The sequence below is a fragment of the Zonotrichia albicollis genome, chromosome 2 (genome assembly GCF_047830755.1).
Source record: "Zonotrichia albicollis isolate bZonAlb1 chromosome 2, bZonAlb1.hap1, whole genome shotgun sequence".
Lineage (NCBI taxonomy): Eukaryota > Metazoa > Chordata > Aves > Passeriformes > Passerellidae > Zonotrichia > Zonotrichia albicollis.
Window position 1 is genome coordinate 78,888,870 of NC_133820.1, and position 24,078 is coordinate 78,912,947.

Sequence of the window (24,078 nt, forward strand, 5' to 3'; positions counted from 1 at the left end):
AATGTTAATTATTTTAATGTGTTTGCTGTAAATCTAGCCTATGCTAAGAGCTATAATGCAAATCATTTGCAACCTGAATCTTGAATTATAATTAAAAACAAATGCTTTGCATTGTTTGTATTTCCATAGTGTTCACAAACCACTGAGAGTTGGGGTGTGACTACAGAAGTATTACATCAGACACATAAGAAGACTGGCTTCCTATCTCTAATTAAAACTAAAAACAATATTAATAAATGGATCAAAACTATGGCAGGTCCTGAATTGTTGCTTCAGACAAGTCTTCTATCGGGCATGCAACATTAAACAAGGAAAAGGAAAAAACCATCAACATAAACCAGTTAATACAGATAATTTTCTTAGTGGTTTGGAGTTTTTTTCAAAATAAATACATATCATATAAAACTAACAAGTCTTAGCATCTAATCAGGTGTTTCCCACTCACTTTTGGGGTGCAGGGGCACAGGCAACAGACATTTCATAAACATTTTAGAGAAAGAAAAGCTCTTGAATTTAGGAAAAAAATAATTCACTCCTCCTCAGATTTTCTAGAAGTATTTAATTTGGCTTACATTTTTCACTTTCAAAGTTTCAAATATAAAATATTATTCCCTGGGTTTAAAAGAGATAAAGTGACTAAAACATGCCTTCTGAAGAAAAAGATATTGCAGCCAATTTGTAGAGAGATTAATAGTGAGTGCAGTTACACCAGATTCTCAGAATAAGGCAAACTAAGAACTAAACATATATCACTCACTTACAAGCTGGAAAGTACTAGCTTAAAAATACCAGGTTAGAATGAGATACCAGTGACCCCAAGTCACACAACAGCCATAAGAGAAAATACTTCCATGATGTTTTAGGGGCTGGGTTTTAGAAATAAGCAGTTGGAAAAACATTCTATAAAATGTTAAGCAAGAAAAGATAGTCAAGAATAAATAGGTAGCTGTGGGTAGGATTTTGCCATCTGCTGAGGAATTAAATACAAGGAACTGATAGCTTAGAAGTCCTGTTTTCCCTACTTGTGGTGTGACCCAGCTGAGAACCTCACAGCTATGGCTTGATCCAGAACTCTGGAGCTTGCTGTTATCACTTTCTTCACAAATTTTGATTAAAACCTCATTTTCAGAGATGCACAGGGAATCACAATTGGGCCCTTCTCTTTCACAGCTGTTTGTAATGCGTTGGTCTCTACCTCTGAGAGTACAGAGAAGTGACCTGACTTACTGTGTTGCAGTAAGTTTATGTGATAAAATAAATCAAACCAAAGACCCTGATCCTCAACATTTCTACCAGGAAAATAGAAAGTAAGTAGCACTTTGATATGTAGAGCAATAAAATAGTGTTTTTCTACTTGTCACCTTTACCAAAGGACATATATTTGGATTGGACATGCATCTGAACCACTGTATTATCATTCCCAAGCCTGTGTGATCTGTTGAGTTGGGAACCATGTAACAGGGAATTTCAGGTTTTGCTGTTATTAGAAAAGTTTTTAAGATGTTCCTCTATACAGAGACAGTCATGTGTGTGACACCATGTACAGATGTGCATCTCAAGAAGCTCTAATCTATAGACTTTATTGTCTGAGAAAGACAAAGTCTAGAAAAAATCTTCTTTTGAAAATAGTGTATAGCTTAATTTTCCACCCTGTACTTACAGCCCTAAATCTGGAAGAAAATTCCTACCTCACTTTTATATATCTTGGAGAATGAAATATCAAGAGAATGCCTGTAACAGTGTTCCCAAACTGAGAGGTTCTGGGAGCAACTCACTTGATCCAGAATTTCAGATAATGGGATCTCAGAGGCAAGTTCACTGCCTGAAGAGCGAAGGGGAAGCATAGGCAGGATGTCTCCTTGAAATAATTTTGTGGGTTTGGTGCCAGATTTATTACATTGGTGTGGTCTAAAGTGTTTTTCTATGCCAGACTGGCAACAATGCCCATGTTCACTTTCACAAATACAGAAGTTTGAGGTGGATAGTTACTAGAGGTTACTGCTGGTAAATCCCATTTGAACTGGGTATTGACACCAAATACTTTCTTGTCATTTGGATAAAGATGGGGGACACCTGAGGTGCAAGCCTGAATCTCCCCAAATGCAGGCTATCTAGTCCAATACCTTGCCCTGTACAGCCCTACCACATGGAAGGACTGTTCTTGACAAGCTATCCCTAGCAAGTTTGTTACTCCTGTGGCTAAAACCACAGTGACCTCGCCCAATCTGCTGTCTTTTCAGGCCAACCCCACACTGCAGAACAGCCAAGGTCAGTCACAATGTCCTCAATGAAGCCTCACAAGAGAAGAAGCAATACCCTCTCTTTCCTCATTCCTTCCTCCTCTATTCCCTTTTCTGTTTTCACTCCTCAGGAGTACTGGGGTATACGTGCTTTGTTACTTGCACTGTACAGAAGAGTCTTCTTTTGTTTCCTTATCCCACAATCAATCAGGCAGTGAAAATAATTCTGCTTCTAGATCAACATAAAATTACTAGAGTAATTAATCTTGTTTCAAATTCTGGCCATCTGTACAGAATCTCAAAAGACAGGTGCTTAAAATGATCTTTGAGAATACCTGTGGAAAAAATACTGATCATCCAGCTATTTGCATAGCTACCACATTAAACACAGAGAGGGGGAGCTTTGAAAATTCTGGCATAGATTTCAATGCTCTCTGCAATAATCTTAGATAAATTGCATTCTGCCTGTGCTTCAAAACCCCACTTCAAACACTTGTGCCAGCAAAATGCTGCCATTTTAATTCTGAGCAAACAGTGGATCACCTGCTGAGTCCAATGTTAGGTCTAAAGTTTTCTGTCATTTAAAAGCAGTCTTCTGACTTAAATATAAAATCAGTGGCTTACACAGTGAATCATTATAAATCTCTTGCAAGCTTTTAAATCAATCAGTCAAGCTTAGAAAGCAGTGATTTGGAGTGATTTGGAGAATCATAGCTCTGAGGCTTTGAGGCCTTTTTGTACAAGAGTAATAAAAGTAAATCATTTTGTAGCTTTTACATGTAGTGGTTAGTTTGTTTTTTACTTCCCAAGGACTACCCAGGTTTGACTAAGTAGATTTCCCACAGTATCTGGGGGGGAAAATCCACTATTTAATATTTTTAAACCATAAAAGGGAGACTAACACTCAGAAAAAAATAATTTTTGTTCTCCTGAAATATAAAACATGATCTAAAATTATCCTTTATGCAGAAGATGTGTTATTTTCTGGCTGATCATTAAGACTGAATATCCTAAATGCTTTTCAGTGCAAGATTAGACAAATAATTGCTACACTGGTGGCAAAAGTAGTGTCACCTAGAATTAAGGATGCTTAGCTCTTTCCATAAATACAACACTCTTTCCAGCTGCTCTAAACTTTGGAAAAGCTGAATTATGAAGCTGTAATTTTCTATTCCTCTGCCTGGCTATAGCATGTTTGTCAGAGAGAAGCAGAAATTCAGCAAAGGGATTTTGGAATTTTTCAGAATAGGGGTAGAGAAAAATTTTTATTCATGAAAACTGTATTTGACTTCATACAGCTTCCACTAATTTTCTCATTTTTCTAAGGACCAAAAGACACTAATTGTGTTTTTAGTTGCCCTCATAACTCCTAAGTACTGGATGAAAAATGTATCTTTGTGATGAGAGGTACAATGTTTGATTTGTTCTGTCTCTTCTTAATTTTGTGTGTGCTTAAACATATATATTTATGTGTGTCTACATTATTTAAATATACATGTATGCATGTGCATAGGCAAATGCAAATAATATCTATGCATGTGTTGTGTTTATTTTTCTTTTATACTGTTACAAAAGTTGTGTCTAAGCAATAGAAAGGAAGGCTGCCTGTTCATTTTTTTCAGAGGTGAAAAAAATGGCTGTACCCAGCTGCCCAAGTTAACTCAGGCAATTTGGTCATTGTGCTTATCTCCATCTAACATAATAAGTACTATATTAATAGCAAATTTAAAGTCCTTATGTGTCTCCAAAAAATGCAGAATTCTTAAATACAAAACTGTTCAATTTTTGGCAGAGGTGAGCTTCCTGAAAAGAGAGGGCTACATCTTTCCTGAGAATGAGATCTCTTTCTAGGAGTAGTTTTGGAAGCAGTTAAAGGTGGGAAGACAGAGATATATGCAGGGTGGACTGGAAGGCTAAAGGAGCAAAGGAGCTGGCTGCAGTGGGGAGGGTGAGGAAAGCCACATCCAAACTTTAGAGCTGACAGAAAGCAGGATATTTTTCATGACCAGAGGGGTGGCATGGAGTAGCTTTATGAATAAAACAATCTTGCCACTCTGGAAAGTCATGATGGAGAAAACTAAGAATCAACCCAGAAAGACATAACATGGAGAGTGATATTTATTTCTTTTACTTTAAAGGGTGCCACTGAACATAATTACTAAGGACAGACTTATTTTGGGGGCTGTTGTTATCTATTTTAACCAAACCAAGCTTTACAGACTGGAGGCCCAAAGGTGCATCCTGGCACACTTGCTATGCTCCGGCCTCACCACAAGGATCCAGCCGATCCTGGTCTTGATGGCCTTCACATCCAAAGGCCGGAGATTTTGCTGGAGTCTAGGACCTGCATCTGTCCCTCAGCTGCTGGCAGAGCTATAGGTTTCTCAATTTAGGTGCCCAGCTGGCTCTCTGTAATACAAAAGAAGGAAGAGAGAGACTTTAAGGATTTGTGAGTCATTTTCCTCCGCTCAGCAACACAAAGCGCCTTTGGCTATGGACCTGGAGTTTCTGCTCTGTGCCATATCCCTCACGGATGTGTCTCAGGAGGGAAAGAGGCACCAAGAACAGAAAATCACAGGTCATTGTTTGATATTTGCTGTAATTTTTCCTGATGTGGTGTTTGTGATGATGTGAGGAAACCACTACAGTGCAGGAGAAGCCACAATCAATCAGCTCAGTATTCCATCCATTTGAGTCATCTGCCTTTGATAACATCTACCACTGGTTAAATCAAGGCATAAACTCAATAAAGAAAGCAACAGCAACAGAATTTCCTCTGGAAAAGATGTTTTTCTGCCATCTCTGATGACTGTGTTTAAATGATAAAATGGATAGGGGCAGACACTCTAAAATTATTTTATCTAACTCAACAGTACACATAGTCATTTTGTGCAACTATGCTTTTAAGTTATATTCTTACAACAAATACCAGGTGTTTGGCTCCTGCCTATCCTTAAGATAATGTGTTTCACATATTGATTATGCCTTGTATAAAAGAACATTTCCTTTGATCCATTTTGTTCTTCAAGTGCACGGAGAGCTGCTTCTTCCTTGTGCAGCGCAAGGTAGAGGAGCAGCCAGCCCCTCACCTGTACTTCTGCTGGCTTCAGGAAGGCTAAGAAGTGCTCAGCCCCCCTGAAAACAAAAAGGCTAATTATATGACCTCTTGTGGATCTAGGAGCCCAAACTTACACCTTCTATGTTACAACAATTTTGCAATTAAGCATAACCCATGATTTTCTTTTGCAATGACTAGGCCCCTCCTGCTTTCAGATCACTGCCAGAAGCTATTCTTGCTGTTCTTACAATATTGCTGAAGTTATGAATTAAATTTATCATGCAAGCAATAAAAAACTTTTCTTTTTTTAGATAATGGCTCATAATGTTTATAAGTGATGGAAAGAATATGTCTACATTTGGTCATCTTCAGATCAGGCCTAACATGCATTTTGTTCCTAACATACACTTTGTTCCAGCAAATTTTGCTTGTAATTCCCTGAGCTTTGTGCCTTTATGCCTATGGTACTGCATTAACATACTTTTATTGAATTATATTTCTCATTCATGTTAACCGAAAAAAATTAAGAGCTTGCAGCAAACTAAATTCAGGTAGATATAACATCATAGGAGCAGTGTTTGAATAGAAACATGAATCAGGTAATAAATAGCTCTCTTTGATCATTGTTTTTAAAATCTCTTGAACCATACTTTGATTAGTTCTATTTAATATTTAACATCTGGTTAGTCAATTTCAATCTGCAACGAGCGCTGCTGGAAAAATTCTGTGCTGACTAAATACATTTATAATACTACAAAGCTGACATGTAATTGATTTTAGTTCCCATAAAAGGATTATGTTAACATTTCTTAATCCATATATTAGGGTTTCGTGAAGTCCAGTGAATTCACACTAGGGATACTAAGTGTTTATTCCTTATCAATATTTTATGTAAAAATGATAGGACTATATTTTAGCCTAAGTACTGCTTGCTAGCTTTTCTTCTGGAAAAAAAAGCTAAAATGTAGAAAATTGCTGCTGTAACATTGGGGCAGGGCAGGACTATTTGGTGTTTTCTGGTTTTATATTAGCCCAACAAAATCATACTGCATGGAAATTTAGCATAGCAATAAACTACCAAAGCTTGTTTCTTTTTCTGTCAAAGGAGTGTGTTGGATGTTTGGGCTTTTTGAAATTTTCACAATTGAACAAAAAGTATGAAATTCTTACCTAGGCTTTTGCCTTAGCAAACATAGCATTTCAGGTCAACATGAGTTGAGGAAGCCATGAAAATTGCCAGTAGCTGCTGCTGGCTGTACCCAGCTGCCCAAGTTAACTCAGGCAATTTGGTTGTTGTGTTTATCTCCATCTAACAGAATAAGTACTATATTAACAGCAAATTTAAAGTCCTTACGTGTCTCCAAAAAATGCAGAATTCTTAAATACAAAACTGAAGAGTGTTGCCTGTCTGAGGAGAGTTTATTTTATAGAAATTTCCCTCTTTATCTGATCAAGATTGTGTGCATTGGTGTTCAAAACCATAATTAGAAGTATGAGATCAGGCAGTGGAAGTTGCTGACTACATCTCCTCTTTTGCCACAGTAAACCCATCCCTAATCTAGAACAGTAAATCAAAAAGGGCTTAATCTAAATATTTGTTCTAAATTGAGGATCACTTTAGGGCCATCCCACTATATCCACTCCACTACATAATATTGGGTGAGGAACCAATTTTTTGCTCCAAGGCCAAGTGCCAAGGACCATGTAATGTTCACCCCTTCACAAGAAATTTTCTTAAAGAAAGGTAGTTGATATGGTCTAATTTAGAGTGGGGGGCTACATTATGTTAATCACAGTAGCATCCATACAATTTTCAAGATTGATGCTCATTTATCATTCTCTTACATGAAATTCACATTTGCTTCCCCTGCAATACTAAATAAATCACAGCAGCTTAAAATTGCTGATAAAAATTGAAAACACTTTTGCCATTTCCAAAAAAAAAATTGGAATTGCACACAATGTTTTTTGTCCTTACAGCAGCTGCGCTGCAAGGAATCTGGATATCCATTTCTCATAAAGTATTCTGTTATATTTTCCTAGCTGTTCCTTTAGGTTAAGAGCTAGCTAATCAAAGAAGTGTTATAAATTGTGAGGGATTTGGTGAAGAGAAATCTGAAAGTGTTAATTGTGAATGCCTAAGTTATGAACTGAGGTCTCAGTTCAGGCAAGGAGGTACCTTTGGCCCTCAGAAGCAAGAGTGCCTGGGTGACTTCAGTAGCATGTACACATAAACTTTCAAGCCCTAGATAGTGATCTTGTGCCTCCTTCTCTAGGATGCAAACACCTACTTTCCACCAGAGCCCTTCAAAAGGCAATAGATTTTATTTTAATCCTGCACCTTGCCCTGTGTCTTCCTCACAGGGAAAAACCAGGCATCTGTTTGCAATCAAGAAATGAATTTCTGAGGCAGAAAATTACTAAGCAATGAGGACAATCCAGAAATTAGTGCTTTCTACAATCATAGATCCTATTTTATGCTTCCATAAATTATTTTCCTCTGTTCTTTTATCTTCACAAGAATACAGATTTACAGCTTAACAGTAATTTTTATATGAACTAGTAGGCAACTGCACTTTAAACCACTTGTTGATGTAAGTCTTCACCTCAAACTACTCATACTAATAAAAAAGACAATGCTTTCTCTTTGGTTTGTCCAGGGCATCCAGAAGTTTCCTCTGATTAACACAAAAGCAGCAATTTATGTGTTTGGGCCATACATATAAATGAGCATTGCACAGGAAAAAAAGAGCAAAAATGTCCATTCCATTATGCCACGTGTTGGCTGTAACCCAACACAAAAGCTATTATGTATGATACACAAAATTTACATTATTTGCACTATTAAGAACACTTGAGCAACACTGAGGCATTTGTTTTGGAAGTAGGACCCTTCAGCCCTGAAAAAGGTAGTTAATAATGGAAAGAGTTTATTCCTCAGCAGCAACACCACATTGCTAGCTCTGAACACTCCTTTTTTGAAGTCAGCATATGGCATATAAATGATATATGACTTCAGGGTGTATTTCCATGAAAAAAATCCCTATTCCAGCCTCTCTTCTACCTTGAAACACCACGCCATTACAAATTTAGAGAATTGAAATATAAATATGTGATTAAATGTCTCTGTACATTGTTCTCTCACTAGTGTTACCCTTTGCAGTCCCTAGTATAAGGTATGGACAAATTTCTGTTGTTTTTACTGAACTTTTCCAAATAGCCAGTCTGAACAAATCCCATGTGGTTGCTGTGTAAGGTACCCAAGCACAGTGCACAAAGTCCTTTACCCACTTGGGCAGAAAAAGAGCCCCTGAACTGAAAGAAAACCCCTAGGAAGGATATTTAAATCCTAAATAAGTGGTCAGGTAAGTGCCTGCAGAAGTGAGAGGACAGATAGCATATTTGGTATGCTAATAGAAACCTATTTACTGGGGGAAGTGACAAAAACATCAATCAAATCAGAAAGGGCTATTAAGAACCGTTAACTCCCTTTCATATGAGCAATGATTTCCATTGGGAAGTAAATAAATATTCATGACAGGGAGCAGTGACAGAAATTTCACCAAAATTACACTCTGGCAAGGTTTCCACACTAGACAAATCTTTAGGAGAGACAGTTGGCCTGCATGTTGGAAGGCGATTGAGTATTTAAAGAAACCCACATGTCCCAGGAAATCTATTTCTGTATTCTCTTTTCCTTCCTTGGAAATCTGCTGTAGATATTGTATTTCAATATTGCCCAGTTAAGTCATCCAAATCTAAGATTTTTTAAGGATTTAAAGACCAGTTTAAAATCATTAGAAGCCCCCACTTCCTCATACACAAGTACCTTCTCAAAAATATATTCGTCTGGTACCTTCTCAAAATTATACTTTTATTTTTCCCAATATAAAAAATCTTGCAGAAACTGATAGCAGATCTTGTTATCTCATACCATTTGAAAACAACATTTGTTCCAAAATCCATTTGAAAACAACATTTCCATCAGTTCAGGAGCTTTTTATGCAGATAGTTCTGTCTACAGAGCTCTAAATTTATCAACAATACAAAGTAATAAAAGGTTATTATGCATTTACAATATCCCATAACCAGACTGGAAAACAAGCACCTGCTGGCTTTTCCTATATTTCTGTAAGAAATAAATAAATCTTTGACTCTTATTTCCTCCTTTTTAAGCTGGCACATGGGAAGGCAAATTCTAGCTTGGTATATCCCTTTTCCACCTGTTCAGAATAGGAATACTTTTGTCCTTTTCAAAAAAAAATCAATGCAAGTTAATAAATATAACAGCCCACATTGCATTAGTGCATTAGTAATGTAGCCTGAAATGAAATAACCTACTTACAAATATGGCAGCCTTCCATGCCAAGTTTCAGCCTGGAGCAAATTTTTATGGTTAAGTTATGAACCTCTAAAATGATGACATGTCCTTAATACACAATCTTAAATGTCTCCATCTTTACTTTTTTTTTTTTTTGTATCAATTAAGGTACTTTTTGCAGATCTCTTTACAGATTGGTTTCTTGCAGGGAGTTGGCTGGTAAGAATAAATGCTTGTGCCTTGTCTCAGTGAATGGAAGAGATTTTTGCATAGAAAAGCAGAATATTTTGCCTGAGATCTTAAGTGGAAAAAAAGAAAAGGATACCCTGGCTCATTTCCTTAAAAGCCACCTCCCTCCATCAAGATTGTATGTCAAAGTCACAGGAGCAAAAGATTTCTTCACTTCTTTCTGCTGAGAAAGGTAGCAATTTGAGGAATAAAGATTTTCTTTTTTCCTGTGAAGATTCTCTGATCTTGTGAAAGGGTCTGGGGGATGTTTAATTTTGTACTTTTTTTTTTCCTTTTTTAGATGCATTTTAGGGGTTTACATGTAAATGTCTAAGACTGGTGCCCAAAAGGTGAAAATATTTGTAAAACTCACCTGTAGAATTTCATTTCAGCTTGTTGCTGGCATATAACAAAGGTCAGGGACTCAGGGCAAAAAGAGGATTAAGGAAAAAGGTGGTGATTTTTATAGACTGAAGGCAAAAAGGTTTAACACCAAGAGTCCAAGACCATTTAGTCATTTGAGGTAATCTCCAAGAGTCACCTGAGATGCCACTTGAAAAGCTTACAGATGTGATAGTTATGACAAAAAAAAAATGGAAAGCTGAAGCTGGACTTACAGTTGGAGACTACGCAGGAAACCCAGGCAGCCTCATGCTCAAGCAGCTAAATTTTTGCTTACAAGGCAGCCTTCAGTTGGAGATCAGATCTTCCATATGTCAGTATCTATGTTTAGGTTCTTCTCCTAAGTGAGGAGCTTGATTCAGCTCAGTCTAAAAGTCAATATTCAGTACCATTTGAACTGTCTCTGGAAGAACCAGAATGCTCTTCCAGAGGTGCTCATGTCTCCCTTGGGTCCTATGTCACACTTGCCAGCTCTGTGCGCATATCAAGGATGTCTTAAATGGCATGAGATGAGCTCTCTGCAGAATCAGTAGAGGTGTGCCCATAGAAACTGAAGAGCTGCTTGGTTTGCTCTAAAATAGACATGCCAGGTGAAATTCAGTTACATAAGGAAAGGCACTTGTGGCCATTTCAGAAGTTCTCATGGAACAGAGATATCCTCACAGGGCTGCTAGATATGACACACAATTTTGGAAGATCCGTAGCCTTCCAGGGCAGCAACTAGAATTTGATTAAATACCTCCCAGTATCTGACACAACAGTATAAACCTACTTTTAGGCATGAATCTCATCATAGGCCTTTGAGTCAGTGGCAGCCTATCCTATCACCATGTCCTATGGACACCACAGGCACAGCTTAGCTGCTCACCCATAGGAACCCTTTTGAGGTGTCCTTGGTATGCTGAACATTGACACAGGGTGCCAGAAGTTACACAAAACCTATAAGAAATCCATATCCTTCACAGCTGCCTGAGTGCAAGTACTCAGGTAAATGCTGGGATATCTCATGTAAATGCACACCCAGGTTTGGGCATCTGATCCTGGTCCTAAATCTCTGCAAGCTGTTAAGGGCTTCTGGAGGAGAGGTCTGGGGGTTTTTCTGTATGTTTCTTTGTTGGTATTAGATTTTTTTTGTTTTTTGACTATCTACAAGCATAAAATCAAGGCAAGAGAAGGAGAACTGAATCTTAGTAAGAAGAATCACCTGCATACTGATTATATGCTAGGGAGTAGGCAGGCTATGTAAAGGGAGTTCAAGAAAACATCTCTCTCTCAGATATGGACGTGAAGAGACATTAACTGCTGCACATTCAGTGAATTTGAAAATTACTATAAGTGCATCTCCCCATTTTAAAACTTCAGCCTGAAGCAACTGCTTTATTTTTTGTGTTCATCCTAGGCAGCAATTGGTATTTGTATGGCGTGTATTGTCCAGCTCAGCTGTGGCAGCTGCACAAAACACTGCAAATCTGATTTGGATGACAGTCTAACACCAGCTGTGCTGTGGCTCCAACACAGCATCATCACACCTCAGTGAAAAACTGCACCATGCATGCAAGTACCTAAAGTATGAACCAAAGCACATGCATTTGCTTTGGTGTTATCAGTGGTAATCAGGCAAATCATGAATTTGCAGTAGTATCATCATCAGTTCTGTCCCTAAAACTGGCATTATTTCCAACTAGACCCTCAATTTGCTGGTCATTAGCAGCATTACACTCACAGTATTGTTACCAAATATATAATGTACCTGTATGTAATTACATTGCTGCAGCCTGTCTTACCCTAATGGTCAAACAGGCAGATTCAAGTGCTGCCACCCGATCTCTTTTGCATCCCTTTCTGTTTTGTAAAAGGATGTTGTCTCAAACACTGTGTAACTGGTAAATCATTAGTTGGAGGAAGGCACCTGGTCTCATGTCTGTTTATTGTCCTTATCAATATGCACTCTCAGGCAAGGGATGGAGTTACTTGATGCCAGCTAAACATCAATACCATGTCACAAAACAGCACTTCTAATTGTGGTGCTGCATTAAACTAGTATTGAAAGTTCCATGCATTTCTTTAAATAATATATTGTGAAAGATCTCAAAAATAAAGTGGTATTTTATGAGATCACCAGTCATTCAAAATTTCTTCATTCTAAACCCAGTAATATGTGGGCTTCAGGGAATGACAGCCAATGCTAATATGTGACTCTGAAGCTTGTGCCTAATGATTGTGGTTGCCAAGTATCCCTGTTCTTTTCACAGTGACAGTCTATATCAAGACAAGAGCTGACTTACTAGTCAAAGTCAGCCACATTTGCCTTTTGACCACTCTACAGTTCAGCCTTTTTTGTTATGGAAGCTGTGAGATGCGATTAGATTGTTGCTACTCATAACATAAATAAATAATGTACAGCTATCACATGTATCAGCTTCATCTTCATTCAAAGGTCTGAAAAATATTATAGTTACTGTAAGGTTTAATATTGTAGATTTTTGGACCCTTTCTTTACAAATGCCTGCCTTTGAAAATATAAATAAATGTAGACCAGCATATCAGGGTTGAAGTTTATCTCAGTTTTTACAGACATGACAATAGACATATGAATTGTAGGTACTTTTAAAGATTAGTATTCTCAGGACCTTTGGAAATGAAAGAAAAGGGAGTGCCTGGCATACAAGCAGCTGCCAGAACTAAAGATATATAATTAAATCTATAATTTTGTAACAAGATCAAAAGGGACCAATCTGGTCAGAAAATAAAACAACAAAAATTCAGTAATACTTACCTATTGATCATATTCAAATATATTTAAAAACCAGTTTAGAAGATTCAGTTGCATAGATAAGTCAATCAATAACTAGTTCTTGCATCCCTGAGTGCTACTTGGGAATGTTATCCCTGTAAAAACCATTTAGGTGCACACCATATCACATGGCTGGAATCTATTTGGTTTTACAACCAAAGAGATTATTCCCTGACTGGATTTAGCCTAACCCAGGAAAGTCTAATCTTTTTAATGGTTTGGTTATCAGAAATTATGTTTCCAATATAACTTCAAACATCATTTCATGATTTCTCTTGTTGGCTTAGGGGAATATTTTCTATGCAAGTGTTTACTCACCAATTTTACACCTGAAAAATTACCCATGCTTCAGTCAAAACAGAAGGTGAAGACAATTTCTGCAAAGTTGAAGTACCTAACTGTCCAAACTGTAATGACTGCAGCCCCTTTAGGACCTTCTTAAGGATCCCAGTAGAACACTGGCATTGTTTAGGACACTTGGTGTAGCTGTAGACATTCTTGTCCCCTCTGCATTGTAGAGCCAAGACTCAGGCTCATGTTTCTGAGCAGGAATGTGTGGGCACCACTGGAGCTCAGCTTTCCCACATGGTTCAACATATTTGCTCTTGCCATAAGATAAAATCAGGCTGATTTTTATTAGACTGAAATATCCTACAGGAGAGACTGGGTGACTTTCACTGCTGGAATACAAAAATGAGCTGAAATGGATTACTGTTAAAAATGGAAGGTCGCAAAACTAAGAACTAGTAACAAGAACTTGGATTCTGAGCTGAGAGCTTACAAATTAGAAATGACAAAGGAGAAAGGCTGTGTCAGTCAGTCACAGAATATTTATGTGTGCCTGTGTGTTTTATCTGCAAAAAGCCAGCTCCCAGAGCACATCACAGAATCACAGAATTTATGAATATGTTGAAGAGCACAGGGCTGAGGGTGGAGCCCTGTGGAACCCCAATGACAGGTCCTCAGTCTGATGTCACCCCATTCACTGTAACCCTTTGTGCCCACCCTGTGAGCCAATTGCTCACACACCACAGGATGTGTTTATCCAGCTCTGTGCTGGACATTTTGTCCAGGAGGGTCCTGTGAGAGACAGTATTGAAAGTTTTACTGAAATCCAAAAAGATTACATCAGCTGGCTTCCCTTGACCAAGGAGAGTTACCCTGAAAGGGAACCAGTTTTGATAAGCAGGACTTTACCCTCATGAAGCCATGGTGGCTGGGACCAATGATTCTGTTGTCTTTCAGGTGTTTTTCAGTATCTCCCAGAATAACCTTCCACATAACTTTACCAGGCACTGAAGTCAGACTGAACAGTCTGTGGTTTCTGGGTCCTCCTTCTTGCCCTTCTTGAAAACTGGGATGTTCTCCAGATTTCAGTTGGGACCTCTCCAGATTCTCAAGACTGCTCAAAACTCATTGAGAGATTGATTTTGCAATGACATCAGCCAGTCTTTGAAAATTCCTGGATGAATCCCATCAGGCACCACAGATATGTAGGAATCCAGCTGGAGCAGCAGATCCAGCACAATTTCAGGGTTGACTGTGAGTTGATCCTTATCCTAGTCACAGTCCTTCAGCTCAGACCACTGGGGCCCCCTTGGTCTGTCATCCATTTTGAAGACAGAGGCAAGGAATGTGTTAAACACCTCAGCCTTGTGTCTCGCCCTGTTTCTGAGGTGGCCATCCTCATCCTGTAATGGGTTGATGTTATTTTTACACTGCCTTTTGCCAACGATATGTCCTGGCAGCTTCAACTCCAGTTGAGCTTTGGCCACACCAATTTTTGGCTACAGTGGCAAGCAGCATCTCTGTATTTTCCTCTTAACTTTGTTTCTACTGGGCATACACCTTCCTTTTTTGCCTTAATTTCAAAAGAAGATTCCTGTTCAACCAAGCCTGCCTTCTGCCTCACGTGTTTCACTTCCAAAACTTGGGAATCGGATAAACAACAGGGAAGTTATATCCATCAAATATAGGAGAATATTCATTTCATCACACACAATTCACATTTCAGCTGGAATACAGTGTGGGGCTCTGCTTATTCAGGAAAGATGAATTCATATGGGGGGAAAAACGTCTAGAAAAAGGCTAACAGAATATTCAGGGGAATGAGAAGGAGAGAGCAGAAAGGAGACAAAAGCAGTGGTTCCATGTCACTTCTGCCAGCAGCAACCCAGCCGTGTGCTATTCCTGATTGCACATCTCTGCCCACTCCTGCCAGGGAACCTGGACCCCCAGACCTGCCAGCTTATCTCCTTGGAATTCAACCAGGGAAAAGAGCAGTGTTAGGAACTCTAAATCTGTACATGATTTAATTTGGGAGAAGTTGAAAGATTTCTCCTGTCCCTCAGAGTACTGAGTTTTTGGAGTTGCCTTCTTATAGGAATGGGGACAAAATTTTTACTAGTTTTCAAGGCAGCCATGGTAGGATAACAATTAATATTACATGGCACAGTGCCCTTAAAAGCAAGGAGATAGAGAGAGGACTGCTGCTGTGCCTTTCAGTCCCATGTTCTTTTACCAGTCCCATACTTGTTTCTATGTATATGAAAGACTTCAGAGATGTATGTCATTTTTTATCTCTACTGCATTAAAAAAAAAAAAAGTAATAGCACAGAACTAGAAGAGAAATATTCCTCCAAAGGAAGAAGAATGGATTCATAAAGCTTGGCAAATTACAGTCATTGACAAATTAACTCTCTCACTGAGAGATCAATATCAAGATTGTGCTGTGACTTGGGCTCCATTCCATGTGTCCCACAAAAGGGTAAAACCCCTGCTAAACCATTCCTTTTTATTGTCACTTTAAATAAATGAATGACAATTTTATCATTCAGAGGACCTAGGAGAAGCTAATTGATATTTAGGTCTCTCCTTTTGTATCTCACGCTGAACACATAAATGTGTGCACACGTGGGTGTTTGGGTGTGTATAAACATGTATGAAGTTGAACTATTTTTTATTGTTCCATGAAAATAATTCCCCATGGTGCACAATTGCTACTCCACCAAAAAGCCAACTGCTGTGTACCAGTTTATTTAAGAAATTTCTGTGACCATATTTATGAAACTAATGTAGAAAACCCTCAACATTTAAAGGAAAAAGTAGAAAGAGATTGAGTAATGGTGCACTGAATGTACCAGGGTTTGGCCTAGTACATCCCCACTGTTTTTTCAGGCCAACTTTAATTTGCCAGATGTCACATCCTTGTCCACATCAGAGTTTCCTAGTATATACCGCTATATATTTTTGTACCAATCATTCCTATCTTTCACTTTGCCAGATCTACTATTGGAATAATACCTATCATTAAACATGCAAATTTCATATAGATCTCACCCTCTGAAGAGAAAAATCAGTAGTCGTCCTTTCAGCAAATGGATAGAAAAGGAACAGCCATATTTGATAGCAGCCTTCAGATGATTTGGATGGCTGGTATTTTAAGTCAGTCATAAACTCAGCCTCACTGGCCTGTTAAAGAGGAACATGGCTGCTTTGCAACACCAAAGCAGTGCAAAATGGATAGAACACATCAGTGGAAATGGTCCCAGATGTCTTAAATAATAAAATAATATACTAAATGCTTTGCAGTGCTAATGTGCCTTGTGCACACAGATCTCAAGGCACCTTACAGACATTAATGAATTAAGCCCTGTAAAGTGGGTAGGTATTATCCATATTATGCCCAAGGGAAAACCAAGAAACAAAGATGTAAGATGATGGTCCAGGAATCCTGTGACAGACGTGGGAATAGAACCCAGGTCTCCTGGTCCCCGCTCCTGGGCTGGAGCAACAAAATGCTCTCTAAATTCATCTGTCAGTTACTTTTTAGATAAATTTAGTCCTTATGAAATTGACAGCCTCAAAGACCAAAGTGCTCAGTTAAACCACAGGACAGGTACATCACTGAGCACATCTTTCCCACACTGTCTCAATAATAAGTATCAACTGCACTTGTTTGAAGGCTGGGGCTGCCCCTTTTGCATCCTGCCCATTCAGTTCTCAGGTTTCTCAGTAGAGTCTATTGAACTACAAACAAGGTGGAGCTTGTTCTGTGAGAGCTGGTAGTAATATCTGGTGGCAAATATTATTTCTTATTCAAACTAAGTACCGGGAGTGATTAATCACTTTTGTACACTGTGCAGTCCATGTTTAGCAGGCCAGATTTTTGCTCAGAATTACAAAAATCATATGTCAAATGCATCAAAATTCAGCAATATCATTAAGAAACTGGACTGTGGAGTTTGCTTCTCTCATCACAGCTTTGAACCCTTGCAACTGGAAGATAAATTAATGCCAGCTTTACGAGCACTATCACAGGATCATTCACACATGAAGGCACTTCAGGATGTCTCTAGTCCAAGTAACAGCTCAGAGCAGAGGTAGCTCTGACCAGGTTTCTCAGGACTTTATGTAGTCAAGTCTCAAAAATTTCCAAGGTTGGAGACTGGATGGCCTTTCAGAGTAACCTGATTAAACGCTTGCTCTCCTCAGAGTGCAACTTTTTTCCTCACACCCAGATGGAATTTCCACTGCTTCAGTTTATGCCCTTTTCCCACCATATTCTTCTGTGAAGGGTCTGGCTCTGTCCCTTCCAAAACCACTCATAGTGCTGTTAAGTGCCCAAGCAATGTCCTCTTTCCCAGGCTGAATAAATCCTGGTGCATCAGGTTCACTTTTGCAAGGCCAAACAACCTCGGTGGCCCTCAAGCTTATCAATGTCTTTCTTGTACAGGGCAGCCAAACCTGTCTGCATCATTCTGGATACAGGTTGATGATTACTAAGAATTCAGACATTAATAATTTTCCTTTATCAGCTGTCTCCACTCCTGCTGCTACTGCTCAGGATGCTGTTAGCCTCCATCACTGCCAGGGTACAACACTGGCTCAAATTTAGCCCCCTTGCTCAGCAGAAACCTCAGCAATGTGGTAGGAGGAGATAGAAGCTCTAATCTAGGGCCTTTGCCAAATTCCAAATCCATAGTGTTTCTGCACAAAGTTTCTGTGTTCTCATTTGGACCCTGTCCTCACACACCTTGTCTTTATCCTGCCTTTTGCACAGGAATTCAGTTATGAGTTCTAAGTTCAGCCAAGCTGGTCTCCTGGTACATCCACCTTCTTACCTGAGCATCAGAGTAATCAGAGGGCCAATTCTTGAGCTGGAAGATGGTTTGTCTGAAAGACCCGACAGATTTCCTAATCTCCTTTTTCCTTAAATGCTGCCTCCCACAAGATCTCCCCCATCACTTTCCTGAGGAAACCGAAGTCTGGCCATTCTGAGCCTGTGGGCTCTGCTCTGCTCCTTGCCTTCCTCTCTCTCTTTAGGATGGAGAGCATTGGTTAACAGTAGCTACACCCAGTCAGCTACCATTGACTGGCACATCCCCAACCAGTTTGTCCATCAGGGCAGTACCTCACTCAGCATTTATGTTGTCTCCAGAAATGTTCTGGATTGCTTCTTTCCTACTTGTAAGTTTCTACAAGTGAAGTGATTAGGATTTCTGACACAGGATTTTCCAGTAGGCATTTTATAGACACACTGAAGTGTCCCAGACCAACAGCACAGACCAAAGGAGGTGAGTTTGTGATTTGGGACTTGCACTTACAACCCTCCTTCTCAAAACCAATTTTAATTAGAAATATGGTATTTTTCAAAATGAGATTAATTAACAGAACCATTTCTTCAGAGATGTTGCGGACACACTATCATTTGGAAGTTTTACATTTAATTTAGCTACTTTCTGAAAAAAATCATTAGCTAGCAAAAATTTATAAGTTTGATGTAAAAGCCACTTGGAAAAAAAAATAAAACATCTATTGTGTCAGACAAGCATGCTTCATATTAGAAGTTTATGCTTGTAAGTATGTCTCACTGTCTGGAAAACCCACTCAACTTACACATAAACCAATGGCACTCCTAAGAAAAATGAGTCTTTGCTGAGCTGGTTTGGATTAAAATCAGTGACCTATAGGCACAAGGCTTTGTACATCATTAGTGATTCCCCAGGGCAGCCTGGTAAACACTAATGTTATGCCTTCTAGAATGAGCTTGTTTTCTGGAAAGATAAGCTTATTAATTCCTTTTTTGACCTTTATTGAGCACTCAGGCAAGGTTGTCCAGCTGCTGGACACAAAGGTGATATCTGTTTCCTACATTGCTCTCAATGCCATACATATTCTACAATTAAATATTCCAACTTCTTCCTAAAGAACCCACGTCCATTAAGTAGCAAACAAGCATTGCAAAACAATATCACCACAGATTGCTTCCTGAATGTGTATTGCAAGCTAAGAATTCAATCAATTTTGCAAGGAACTTGTATGAATTTCTGGGGAGGTTGTACACAGGCACACCAAAAGATTCTGTCAGTCAGAAGATTTTACTTTTTCGAACTTGAGAGACAGTGTAACTGGATGGAGACCTAGGAAGGAGAGCAGCAGTCTGCTCCACTTTCTCAGGAATCCTTGCTTCCTAGAAATATTCCCTGACTCTAGATCTTGGTTCTTAATGTTGCTGAACCATCAGAACAGATTCTTCTGTGGTTTTGGCCCAGGCCAAACAACCTTCTTCCAGACATTCCCAGGCATTATGTAGGAGCCAGCAAAGACCAAGGACCATGATTAAGTGGTACCAATTTACGTGTGGCTGCCCTGGAGGGTAAGGATTTTAACAACATTGATGTCAGCCATTCCGTGTTAATTAGTCTTGGTGCCAGAGTGAAGTCCTAAAAGTAATTTAAAGTTTACCATTTTAGATCTGGTCTTGTGAAGACATAACACAGATCTCTCTTTTAAGGTTGCTAGAGTATTTAAAAGGCAGCAGAATGAATTTAAAAGGCAAAGACATTTCTGTTTTATTTGGGAAGCAAATTGTGGACTATGGATGGCAGACTTAACAGGCAAGCTTGATCATCTGTAAAAATAAAACCTGGAGATTTGGATTTAAAACTATAAGCACTCATGGTGCTTTTTTGCTATATACAATGGTCTACTCTATTAATGAAAGGCTATGCACACAGCCCAGTTTCTCAGCTTGTCTAAATCAATATGTTGTTTCAAGGTCAAGGATGGAATAGGGTGAAGATCTGAAGATCTGTGGGCTGCAAATCACAGTATTTGGTTTATTCCATTTTATATTAAATACAGCACAGTCAATGGCATTGGGGTCTTCTATACTACAAGGCATATTCTGTTTATAGATTTAATTCAGCGACGTTGTCAAAATCTTATTTTTCTTATTTTTCAAATGTGTGAGCAAGTTACCTAGAAAGATATCTAATAATAGAGATTATTGAGGACATAGAATTGGGTAAAATGCTCTTGGCCTGGAGCTCAGTGCAAGTCAACCTTGTGCGCAAGTTAAGGGATGAGAAAGAGGCATTTTCATCCAGAATCAATTATCACAAATGATCCCGCAGTCATGGCCAAAATCACATTACTCGCAATAAATTAAAATATCTGGGGATTCGTTTTAAGTTCCTATAGTTTTAGATATAGGAAAAAAAAAAAGAGTTCAAGTTCAATACAAGCAAGGAAGATTCCATCTTATTATGGCCTCTACTGTGCCCTACTTTGTTTCAGTCAGAGCCTCAGCCTGCTGTGTCTGCGTCCCATAGCACCCTCCATGCCCATTTTTGCCTCTGCTCCTTAAATGTTCCTTTCCTTCACTCTTTAGCACTTCTGTTTTCCCTTGCCATTTCTCTACATGCTCTTTTCTGTCAACCCTCCTCATATTTAAGTTGAAGATTAAACTATTCCTTCTTTTACCTTGAAACAACGTGCATTGATTTATACAAGGCAAGAAACTAGGCTAAGAACTTTTTTAAATTGCTCCTGTATTTTTTTTTCTCTGAAATTACGTATAACACACAGCATGTAAAATTCCAGAGAGACTGGCAGGTACTGGTCAACATGAGTTGAAGCAGGCACTGCTTCAGTAGTTTCATTAGGCACTGAAACTGGTCTCAGACAGAAGGATAATTCTTGACATAGTTACCCATACTGATTAAATTTTCATAATACATAGCTGGGTCCAGAAGCAAATGTCAGAAAAATAATTCTGTGACCATTTGCAGAATTACATATAGCATAAATAGACCTAATAGGCTCATTTACTTGTTAAATGTTCCTGGAAAGTAAACATGAGTTAAGACTAACGCTGGTTTGCTTGTGTTAATGCTAGAGGAGGAAGAGGTTTAAGCCTATATTGAGGATGCAAACATCTAAAGCACACAGATTGTTCTCTACAGTTACTGTGTCACGAGCTGTAGGATGGAAAATGCAAAATTAGTAAACTGGCAAATGGAATACATTGATTGCTTTTATATAACATAATACAAGTTAAAATAAATGGTCAGTGTCCTCATAAATCTTTGCTAGTGCTTTTCCATGAAGACAATTAAATAATATAACAGCACCCTTCACTGCTACAGGCATGCAGTCACGAGCAATGCCTTTGTGATGAAAGAACATCACATTCTAATTCTTCACACAGACACTAATTTTTAGTGGTCTACTTTCCTGTAAGAATGACACTTTGAACAAGATAGTAGCAAGACCAAAAATGGAAAGTTTCTGAAGTTTTTAGTCTTGCATACTCGATGACAGATTCAAAATCCTAGTGTTATTTTCAAGTCATTCTTTTGTATCTAGGACACAGGAACCAACAGAGGGAAATATTGCCACATGAGCTACATGATGAGTCTGTGCCATAAAATGCAATTTGATTTTAGGCATGAACTTGCCAAAACCCTTTCTTACTTAATTCAATAAGACCTTTCAAGCCACAAAGAATATTAAACAAATTGAAAAATGTATTTGAAGAAACTGCAATGTAAATATTCCAGAAGAAAATTAAGAAATGTCCACAAATAAAATGAGTTGCTGAAAAATCATTTGATTAATTCTAATTAACACTCTTTCTTCTAGCTCATATACAGCTGGGTGAGGAGGCAATAATATTGGTGCAGACAAGAGTCCTGTTTTCAGTAAGGAAGTACTCCCGTACCATCTTGCTTAGCTAAAAATAAAAAGAGAACCTTCTTTTGTTTAGTTATTGTTATTTCTCCATGAGAAATACACTGGAGAAAGGAAAGTTGTTTTTAGAACAGCACTGAGGCAGAAAGAATGGGAAAATGTAAGGCAACTGTTCTCTGATCTTCATGTACATCAATTGCATGCAATAAATTCCCTGCTGTTTGAGCACAGACAGAATCTCAAATGCACATATACTTTTGCTATTAGAAAGTATAAACCAAATAGTGATAAACAGCGACTATTTGTTGTTTAGATTTATATTATGAGTAATATAACTGGGTGAAAAAAAAAGAAAAAACAACCTAGTATTGAAGGATGTATCATTTTTAATCTCAGTGCTTTGGCTACTGCCAACATCAGATAGAGTGTCGTATTGCAATAATTCAAGGATCTCTCTATTAGTTTCTCTAAGCCTTTAAAGTAAGGGAAGATGTTACAGCGGGAAATGTTGAGCACATTATCTAATTCTCCTCAGGTCTGGGACTTAAATTTATTTTAAGGAGAAATTCAAGGTAAGCTGTATTTTACTTAAATGAATTAATCATTTTAACTGTTATTGTTTGATACAATATCCAGTTGTGGGGTTGTATTTTTTTTTTCTTTTCAAAGCCTGCAATAAAAATTGCTGTTGCTCCCTTCTGCAGTTCAGCTGCATTAGCAGCAGCATATTACGGCTCTGAGCTCCTGCCTAACATCACCAACTTTGGGAAGTGATATTCTCTAATTGCTCACGCCCGGCACTTACATGTGCGTGGCACTCAAAAAGGGTTAAGCAGCTGAAGCCTCTGGAACAGTGTCACCTAAGGAACAATAGAAAAATCATTAGTGTGTTAACTGAAACAATACCATACTTTTCTCTCTATTGTTTAACCTTTCGTCCACATTACAAATATCTCAGTGTAGTTCTTATCTTTGACCTTGAGGGACTGTAGCTTTATCAGTGCTTCCTTTTAGATCACAGATGACCTTCAGCTGATATCATTGAGCCCTGACCTGCCTCAGTGATCTGCTCGCGCAGAATACATATGCTGAACAGTGCTGGTGTGTGCAGTAGGGGTAAGTGAATTATTTACAAAAATTTGAGTTGACACCTTTTATCAAATGTGGAAAGATGAAGACAAAACAGCTGCTATTGCTGTCGTAAGCAATCTGCTGGTGATTGAATAAAAGTGTCAAGAAAATGGCTGCTTGATGGCCTTTTGTTCTCTCTCATCCAGCTTGATGTTAGTTTGAGCTGTCAGTTAGGAATCACGGCACAGTGATTTATCAATAGGCTGAGTGACCTTCCCGAGCAGCCGGCGCTACGGCGGGCAGACAGCACCCTCTGCTGCGGGCCGGCTCCGCTTCCCGCCGGGAGCCGCGGGCAGCCCAGCACCAGCCGCCTTCTCCTCTCTTTTCCTTTTTCCCCCTTTTCTTTCTTTACTTTTTTTTTTCCTCCTTATTTTCTGCCTTTGGTTTGTTTTTTATCAAATCTCGAAAGCTTAGTTGTGAATGTTAAAAAAATACACTTACAGAAAGGAACGCTATAAACTGAACTACGTATTTCCAGGCTTTCTTCCAACAAAAGGGAAAGTACCAAGTGAATCAGTCACTGCTGCTGGGGCAAAACAAACTTGCTGCAGTGAGACAATGGGCCGGGGACAGGCAGCGCTGTCATACGAGGCCCCTTTGAGACGCGGGTTTCGAACGCGGTGCTTTTCTCGCACCGCCTAATTCCCTCGTTTGTCCCAAAGCTCCCAGTTTTGCGGCTGGCGAATATTGCCACGCAGTGAGGCACTCAATCCCACGCAGTCACACCGCTTTGCTGAACTTGTGCGGCCAAAGGAGCCCGCGGGGTGCTCCATGCCCGGGGTGTTCCACGCCGTGCACCCCTCTGCCATAACCCGGTTCTCCTCCCTCCCTGCTCATCCCAGCTCAGGAGCATCTCCCTCCTCTCACCCACCGGCTTCCCGGGGACAGCTGATCCCCGCGGGGCTCCTGAGCTGTTCAGCCTGTCCCG

General features: G+C 39.0%; 1 long non-coding RNA gene across 1 annotated transcript; it reads right to left on the reverse strand.

Annotated features, from left to right (window-relative positions):
* Positions 1–4,358: 4,358 nt before the first annotated feature.
* LOC141728344 (uncharacterized) lies at positions 4,359–24,078 on the reverse strand. The gene is made up of 3 exons (XR_012579265.1): positions 24,022–24,078; positions 22,825–22,879; positions 4,359–4,649 (listed from the first exon to the last, which is right to left on the reverse strand). It is a non-coding gene; the product is annotated as an uncharacterized LOC141728344 (long non-coding RNA).